The 8,917-nt window shown below is 43.2% G+C and overlaps 1 non-coding gene across 1 annotated transcript in view; it reads left to right on the top strand.

The window, feature by feature from the left end:
* Positions 1-8,760: 8,760 nt before the first annotated feature.
* The window catches only part of LOC143350932 (small subunit ribosomal RNA), a 1,933-nt gene continuing 1,776 nt past the window's right edge, over positions 8,761-8,917 (top strand). The window contains exon 1 of the ribosomal RNA XR_013081358.1: positions 8,761-8,917. This exon is cut by the window's right edge and continues 1,776 nt beyond it. This is a non-coding gene — a ribosomal RNA (small subunit ribosomal RNA).

Here is an 8,917-nt window from a genome sequence, read left to right on the forward strand (position 1 = left end):
CGTCTATACGATTCTTATGCAGTTTTATATTCTCTACACGGTCCACTGATCGTTTTATTTTTTTGTCGAATTTTGAGAATTTTTTTTTTTTTTTCTCGAAAACGAGCTCGACGACCTGCACTTTTGACGACGCCATCGTGTTCCCCGGATTTTTTCCTGCAAGATAGGGTGGCGATTTTTTGTCCTACGACGATTTTTGACGCCGGAGCGATGATTCGGAGCAGAGCGGACTTAGAAACTTTCGCGCGTCGACCGCCGGACCGATCGCTCCAGGCTGTTTTTCGTCAATAACTCGAAAACGAGCACGGTAACGCTCGTTTTCGCCCGTACGATACTTGTACCGTTTACCGTTGGCTACCTGGTAGACGGTTTTTTTTTTTTTTATCTCGAAGTTTGAGAGCTTTTTTAATTTTTTCCACAAAAACGAGCACGTGAACGCCAATTTTCGTCTATACGATTCTTATGCAGTTTTATATTGTCTACACGGTCCACTGATCGTTTTATTTTTTTGTCGAATTTTGAGAATTTTTTTTTTTTTTTCTCGAAAACGAGCTCGACGACCTGCACTTTTGACGACGCCATCGTGTTCCCCGGATTTTTTCCTGCAAGATAGCGTGTCTATTTTTTGTCCTACGACGATTTTTGACGCCGGAGCGGTGTTTCGGAGCAGAGCGGACTTAGAAACTTTAGCGCGTCGACCGCCGGAGCGATCGCTCCAGGCTGTTTTTCGTCAATAACTCGAAAACGAGCACGGTAACGCTCATTTTCGCCCGTACGATACTTGTACCGTTTACCGTTGGCTACCTGGTAGATGGTTCTTTTTTTTTTTATCTCGAAGTTTGAGAGCTTTTTTAATTTTTTCCACAAAAACGAGCACGTGAACGCCAATTTTCGTCTATACGATTCTTATGCAGTTTTATATTCTCTACACGGTCCACTGTTCGTTTTATTTTTTTGTCGAATTTTGAGAATTTTTTTTTTTTTTTCTCGAAAACGAGCTCGACGACCTGCACTTTTGACGACGCCATCGTGTTCCCCGGATTTTTTCCTGCAAGATAGGGTGGCGATTTTTTGTCCTACGACGATTTTTGACGCCGGAGCGATGATTCGGAGCAGAGCGGACTTAGAAACTTTCGCGCGTCGACCGCCGGACCGATCGCTCCAGGCTGTTTTTCGTCAATAACTCGAAAACGAGCACGGTAACGCTCGTTTTCGCCCGTACGATACTTGTACCGTTTACCGTTGGCTACCTGGCAGATGGTTTGTTTTTTTTTTATCTCGAATTTTGAGAGCTTTTTTAACTTTTTTCTCAAAAACGAGCACGTGAACGCCAATTTTGGTCTATACGATTCTTATGCAGTTTTAGATTCTCTACACGGTCCACTGATCGTTTTATTTTTTTGTCGAGTTTTGAGAATTTTTTTTTTTTTTTCTCGAAAACTAGCTCGACGACCTGCACTTTTGACGACGCCATCGTGTTCCCCGGATTTTTTCCTGCAAGATAGGCTGGCGATTTTTTGTCCTACTCCCATATTCGTGTCTTTTTGCTTAACGAAATCTTTTATATACTAATAACTTTTTAATAAAAAAACGTGCGACGGCAAAATCCGTCTTAGAGTCACTGGGGTGGTGACATGACAAAATATGTTAAGATCAGCCGCCCCTATGCGTAAAGTATGTCGTTTTTCCATTTTTTCACCCCGGAGCGACACCAACATTGTGTTGCAATTTTAAACCGCGCGGTTAAACGGCGGGCCAAACAGTCGCTGGTTTATGCAACAACAACCATCAAACTAGTAGGAGAATACACGCCCGTGATAGTATAGGAGATTCCCACTGTCCCTATCTTTTTTTTTATCTCGGACATATATATACCGGCTTATCGTCAATAACTCGAAAACCAGCACGTTAAGGCCAATTTTGGTCTATACGATTCTTATGCAGTTTTAGATTCTCTACACGGTCCAATGATCGTTTTATTTTTTTGTCGAATTTTGAGAATTTTTTTTTTTTTTTCTCGAAAACGAGCTCGACGACCTGCACTTTTGACGACGCCATCGTGTTCCCCGGATATTTTCCTGCAAGATAGCGTGTCTATTTTTTGTCCTACGACGATTTTTGACGCCGGAGCGGTGTTTCGGAGCAGAGCGGACTTGAAAACTTTCGCGCGTCGACCGCCGGAGCGATCGCTCCAGGCTGTTTTTCGTCAATAACTCGAAAACGAGCACGGTAACGCTCATTTTCGCCCGTACGATACTTGTACCGTTTACCGTTGGCTACCTGGTAGATGGTTTTTTTTTTTTTTATCTCGAAGTTTGAGAGCTTTTTTAATTTTTTCCACAAAAACGAGCACGTGAACGCCAATTTTCGTCTATACGATTCTTATGCAGTTTTATATTCTCTACACGGTCCACTGATCGTTTTATTTTTTTGTCGAATTTTGAGAATTTTTTTTTTTTTTTCTCGAAAACGAGCTCGACGACCTGCACTTTTGACGACGCCATCGTGTTCCCCGGATTTTTTCCTGCAAGATAGCGTGTCTATTTTTTGTCCTACGACGATTTTTGACGCCGGAGCGATGATTCGGAGCAGAGCGGACTTAGAAACTTTCGCGCGTCGACCGCCGGACCGATCGCTCCAGGCTGTTTTTCGTCAATAACTCGAAAACGAGCACGGTAACGCTCGTTTTCGCCCGTACGATACTTGTACCGTTTACCGTTGGCTACCTGGTAGATGGTTTTTTTTTTTTTTATCTCGAAGTTTGAGAGCTTTTTTAATTTTTTCCACAAAAACGAGCACGTGAACGCCAATTTTCGTCTGTACGATTCTTATGCAGTTTTAGATTCTCTACACGGTCCAATGATCGTTTTATTTTTTTGTCGAATTTTGAGAATTTTTTTTTTTTTTTCTCGAAAACGAGCTCGACGACCTGCACTTTTGACGACGCCATCGTGTTCCCCGGATTTTTTCCTGCAAGATAGCGTGTCTATTTTTTGTCCTACGACGATTTTTGACGCCGGAGCGGTGTTTCGGAGCAGAGCGGACTTAGAAACTTTAGCGCGTCGACCGCCGGAGCGATCGCTCCAGGCTGTTTTTCGTCAATAACTCGAAAACGAGCACGGTAACGCTCATTTTCGCCCGTACGATACTTGTACCGTTTACCGTTGGCTACCTGGTAGATGGTTCTTTTTTTTTTTATCTCGAAGTTTGAGAGCTTTTTTAATTTTTTCCACAAAAACGAGCACGTGAACGCCAATTTTCGTCTATACGATTCTTATGCAGTTTTATATTCTCTACACGGTCCACTGTTCGTTTTATTTTTTTGTCGAATTTTGAGAATTTTTTTTTTTTTTTTCGAAAACGAGCTCGACGACCTGCACTTTTGACGACGCCATCGTGTTCCCCGGATTTTTTCCTGCAAGATAGGGTGGCGATTTTTTGTCCTACGACGATTTTTGACGCCGGAGCGATGATTCGGAGCAGAGCGGACTTAGAAACTTTCGCGCGTCGACCGCCGGACCGATCGCTCCAGGCTGTTTTTCGTCAATAACTCGAAAACGAGCACGGTAACGCTCGTTTTCGCCCGTACGATACTTGTACCGTTTACCGTTGGCTACCTGGCAGATGGTTTGTTTTTTTTTTATCTCGAATTTTGAGAGCTTTTTTAACTTTTTTCTCAAAAACGAGCACGTGAACGCCAATTTTGGTCTATACGATTCTTATGCAGTTTTAGATTCTCTACACGGTCCACTGATCGTTTTATTTTTTTGTCGAGTTTTGAGAATTTTTTTTTTTTTTTCTCGAAAACTAGCTCGACGACCTGCACTTTTGACGACGCCATCGTGTTCCCCGGATTTTTTCCTGCAAGATAGCGTGTCTATTTTTTGTCCTACGACGATTTTTGACGCCGGAGCGGTGTTTCGGAGCAGAGCGGACTTAGAAACTTTCGCGCGTCGACCGCCGGAGCGATCGCTCCAGGCTGTTTTTCGTCAATAACTCGAAAACGAGCACGGTAACGCTCATTTTCGCCCGTACGATACTTGTACCGTTTACCGTTGGCTACCTGGTAGACGGTTTTTTTTTTTTTTATCTCGAAGTTTGAGAGCTTTTTTAATTTTTTCCACAAAAACGAGCACGTGAACGCCAATTTTCGTCTATACGATTCTTATGCAGTTTTATATTGTCTACACGGTCCACTGATCGTTTTATTTTTTTGTCGAATTTTGAGAATTTTTTTTTTTTTTTCTCGAAAACGAGCTCGACGACCTGCACTTTTGACGACGCCATCGTGTTCCCCGGATTTTTTCCTGCAAGATAGCGTGTCTATTTTTTGTCCTACGACGATTTTTGACGCCGGAGCGGTGTTTCGGAGCAGAGCGGACTTAGAAACTTTAGCGCGTCGACCGCCGGAGCGATCGCTCCAGGCTGTTTTTCGTCAATAACTCGAAAACGAGCACGGTAACGCTCATTTTCGCCCGTACGATACTTGTACCGTTTACCGTTGGCTACCTGGTAGATGGTTCTTTTTTTTTTTATCTCGAAGTTTGAGAGCTTTTTTAATTTTTTCCACAAAAACGAGCACGTGAACGCCAATTTTCGTCTATACGATTCTTATGCAGTTTTATATTCTCTACACGGTCCACTGTTCGTTTTATTTTTTTGTCGAATTTTGAGAATTTTTTTTTTTTTTTTCGAAAACGAGCTCGACGACCTGCACTTTTGACGACGCCATCGTGTTCCCCGGATTTTTTCCTGCAAGATAGGGTGGCGATTTTTTGTCCTACGACGATTTTTGACGCCGGAGCGATGATTCGGAGCAGAGCGGACTTAGAAACTTTCGCGCGTCGACCGCCGGACCGATCGCTCCAGGCTGTTTTTCGTCAATAACTCGAAAACGAGCACGGTAACGCTCGTTTTCGCCCGTACGATACTTGTACCGTTTACCGTTGGCTACCTGGCAGATGGTTTGTTTTTTTTTTATCTCGAATTTTGAGAGCTTTTTTAACTTTTTTCTCAAAAACGAGCACGTGAACGCCAATTTTGGTCTATACGATTCTTATGCAGTTTTAGATTCTCTACACGGTCCACTGATCGTTTTATTTTTTTGTCGAGTTTTGAGAATTTTTTTTTTTTTTTCTCGAAAACTAGCTCGACGACCTGCACTTTTGACGACGCCATCGTGTTCCCCGGATTTTTTCCTGCAAGATAGCGTGTCTATTTTTTGTCCTACGACGATTTTTGACGCCGGAGCGGTGTTTCGGAGCAGAGCGGACTTAGAAACTTTCGCGCGTCGACCGCCGGAGCGATCGCTCCAGGCTGTTTTTCGTCAATAACTCGAAAACGAGCACGGTAACGCTCATTTTCGCCCGTACGATACTTGTACCGTTTACCGTTGGCTACCTGGTAGACGGTTTTTTTTTTTTTTATCTCGAAGTTTGAGAGCTTTTTTAATTTTTTCCACAAAAACGAGCACGTGAACGCCAATTTTCGTCTATACGATTCTTATGCAGTTTTATATTGTCTACACGGTCCACTGATCGTTTTATTTTTTTGTCGAATTTTGAGAATTTTTTTTTTTTTTTCTCGAAAACGAGCTCGACGACCTGCACTTTTGACGACGCCATCGTGTTCCCCGGATTTTTTCCTGCAAGATAGCGTGTCTATTTTTTGTCCTACGACGATTTTTGACGCCGGAGCGGTGGTTCGGAGCAGAGCGGACTTAGAAACTTTAGCGCGTCGACCGCCGGAGCGATCGCTCCAGGCTGTTTTTCGTCAATAACTCGAAAACGAGCACGGTAACGCTCATTTTCGCCCGTACGATACTTGTACCGTTTACCGTTGGCTACCTGGTAGATGGTTCTTTTTTTTTTTATCTCGAAGTTTGAGAGCTTTTTTAATTTTTTCCACAAAAACGAGCACGTGAACGCCAATTTTCGTCTATACGATTCTTATGCAGTTTTATATTCTCTACACGGTCCACTGTTCGTTTTATTTTTTTGTCGAATTTTGAGAATTTTTTTTTTTTTTTTCGAAAACGAGCTCGACGACCTGCACTTTTGACGACGCCATCGTGTTCCCCGGATTTTTTCCTGCAAGATAGGGTGGCGATTTTTTGTCCTACGACGATTTTTGACGCCGGAGCGATGATTCGGAGCAGAGCGGACTTAGAAACTTTCGCGCGTCGACCGCCGGACCGATCGCTCCAGGCTGTTTTTCGTCAATAACTCGAAAACGAGCACGGTAACGCTCGTTTTCGCCCGTACGATACTTGTACCGTTTACCGTTGGCTACCTGGCAGATGGTTTGTTTTTTTTTTATCTCGAATTTTGAGAGCTTTTTTAACTTTTTTCTCAAAAACGAGCACGTGAACGCCAATTTTGGTCTATACGATTCTTATGCAGTTTTAGATTCTCTACACGGTCCACTGATCGTTTTATTTTTTTGTCGAGTTTTGAGAATTTTTTTTTTTTTTTCTCGAAAACTAGCTCGACGACCTGCACTTTTGACGACGCCATCGTGTTCCCCGGATTTTTTCCTGCAAGATAGCGTGTCTATTTTTTGTCCTACGACGATTTTTGACGCCGGAGCGGTGTTTCGGAGCAGAGCGGACTTAGAAACTTTCGCGCGTCGACCGCCGGAGCGATCGCTCCAGGCTGTTTTTCGTCAATAACTCGAAAACGAGCACGGTAACGCTCATTTTCGCCCGTACGATACTTGTACCGTTTACCGTTGGCTACCTGGTAGATGGTTTTTTTTTTTTTTATCTCGAAGTTTGAGAGCTTTTTTAATTTTTTCCACAAAAACGAGCACGTGAACGCCAATTTTCGTCTATACGATTCTTATGCAGTTTTATATTCTCTACACGGTCCACTGATCGTTTTATTTTTTTGTCGAATTTTGAGAATTTTTTTTTTTTTTTCTCGAAAACGAGCTCGACGACCTGCACTTTTGACGACGCCATCGTGTTCCCCGGATTTTTTCCTGCAAGATAGCGTGTCGATTTTTTGTCCTAGCTCAATTATTAAGGAAGTTACGGTTTCTTGATTTTTCGGTATGTTCGAACTGGTCTTTTAGGCGGGCGCTCGGTCGCGCGGTGCTTTCGCATCGACCGACGTACCGATCGGCGGCGACGGTTTTTCGTCTATATCTCGAAAACTAGTACGCTAACACATATTTTGACCTATATGATATTTGTTCAGTGTAATTTTTTCTATCTGGTAGGCTGGTTTTTTTTTTTTTATCTCGAATTTTTTGAACGTTTTTGTTTTTTTCTCGAAAACTAGCGCGACGACCGATATTTTTAACTACGGTTTTGAATTCGTCTAATTTTTGCCTACAAGATAGCGTGTCGAGTTTTTGTTCTGCGACGATTTTGACCATTTTTTCATTTTTTTCTCGAAAACGAGCACGGCAATCTATATTTTTAACGACGGCATCGTGTTCCCCTGCTTTTTTCCTACAAGATAGCGTTTTTTTTTTTTGCCCTAGCTCAATTATTAAGGAAATTACAGGTGTTGGTTTTCGCTCTAAGTTATAACAGGCCGTTCGGGCGGGCGGTTGGGTCGCGCGGTTCCCCCCATAAGCGGCCGTGCGTAAGCCCGTGCGTCGCCGGCGTTCCGGCGGGCGCCTCGGTACCTATAAGAGAAGCGACGGTCCGGTCGAGTCGGTCGGGGCAGCGTCGAGCGTACGGCTATTCTTCGACCTCGGTTGAGAAGCAGTCGTCGCTCCTCGGGATTTCATCCTGACTGTTCTGTATCGTGCTCGTTCCAGACTTTCTCCACACTGCATTGCCACGAGTCGGTGTCTTTGACCGAATGGCTCTTGAAGTGGTATAAGCGTCTCGAGTGACGTTGGTGACTTGTATACGTTTAAAATATGTATACTCGTACTATCCGAGCATCAACTCTTCAGTCCGAGCGATTGAAAATTTTGTGAAAACCATAAACTGGCACTACACTCTACGGAGCGTAGCTTAAAAGGCAAAAATTGTATGGAACTACGGTTCGTACTCTGGAAAGTGAGCAAAGAATGAAATACAGGTGTCTGACCTCGACATAACAGTACGGCGCCGAATACGTGCTTTCTCGACCAGCACATACGCGCTTTCTCGTTTTTGTCCAGCATGAATGCTTAGTCTTCGGGCCTGGCAATACGTGCTTCCACGATCGATGCCCAGCGTGAATAAGTGCCCGAGATGTTCAGCATGAGCGCAGCTCTACGTACTTTGTCGTTGTGGGATACCATTATACAATAATGTTCTGTTGTGAAGTAAAATACGAAACGAGAGAGTTTGGTGGTGACTCTGTCGAGAAAAAGCAAATATAAACGAGAGAGTTGGTGGTTTCTCTGTCGAGAAAAAGCAAATATAAACGAGAGAGAGTTGGTGGTGACTCTGTCGAGAAAAAGCAAATATAAGAGAGTTAGTTGGTGGTGGCTCTGTCGAGAAAAAGCAAATATAAGAGAGTTAGTTGGTGGTCGCTCTCTCGAAAAATGAAATTAAATTAAATAAACGAGAGTTTGGGGAGCTCTCGGAAAAGTGAAAGAAACTAAACGAAGGAGAGGGTTTTTGGTGGTACCCTCTCTATACATATATAATATTATAACACAAGAGAGGAAGAGGTGGCTCTCAAGTCTTTCGAACGAAAGACTAAAATTTGATGTTGAAAGAAGGAGTTTTTTATGTGTCGTCGTCCGTTCTCCTTCAGAGTCGGCGACGAAGAATAAAATTGAGAGAATATTACAAAAGAACTTTACTCAAGTTCCCTGGTTGATCCTGCCAGTAGTCATATGCTTGTCTCAAAGATTAAGCCATGCATGTCTCAGTACACGCCGTATTAAGGTGAAACCGCGAATGGCTCATTAAATCAGTTATGGTTCCTTTGATCGTACCCACATTTACTTGGATAACTGTGGTAAT

Source organism: Colletes latitarsis, unplaced genomic scaffold (assembly GCF_051014445.1).
Source record: "Colletes latitarsis isolate SP2378_abdomen unplaced genomic scaffold, iyColLati1 scaffold0046, whole genome shotgun sequence".
Taxonomy (NCBI): Eukaryota; Metazoa; Arthropoda; class Insecta; order Hymenoptera; family Colletidae; genus Colletes; species Colletes latitarsis.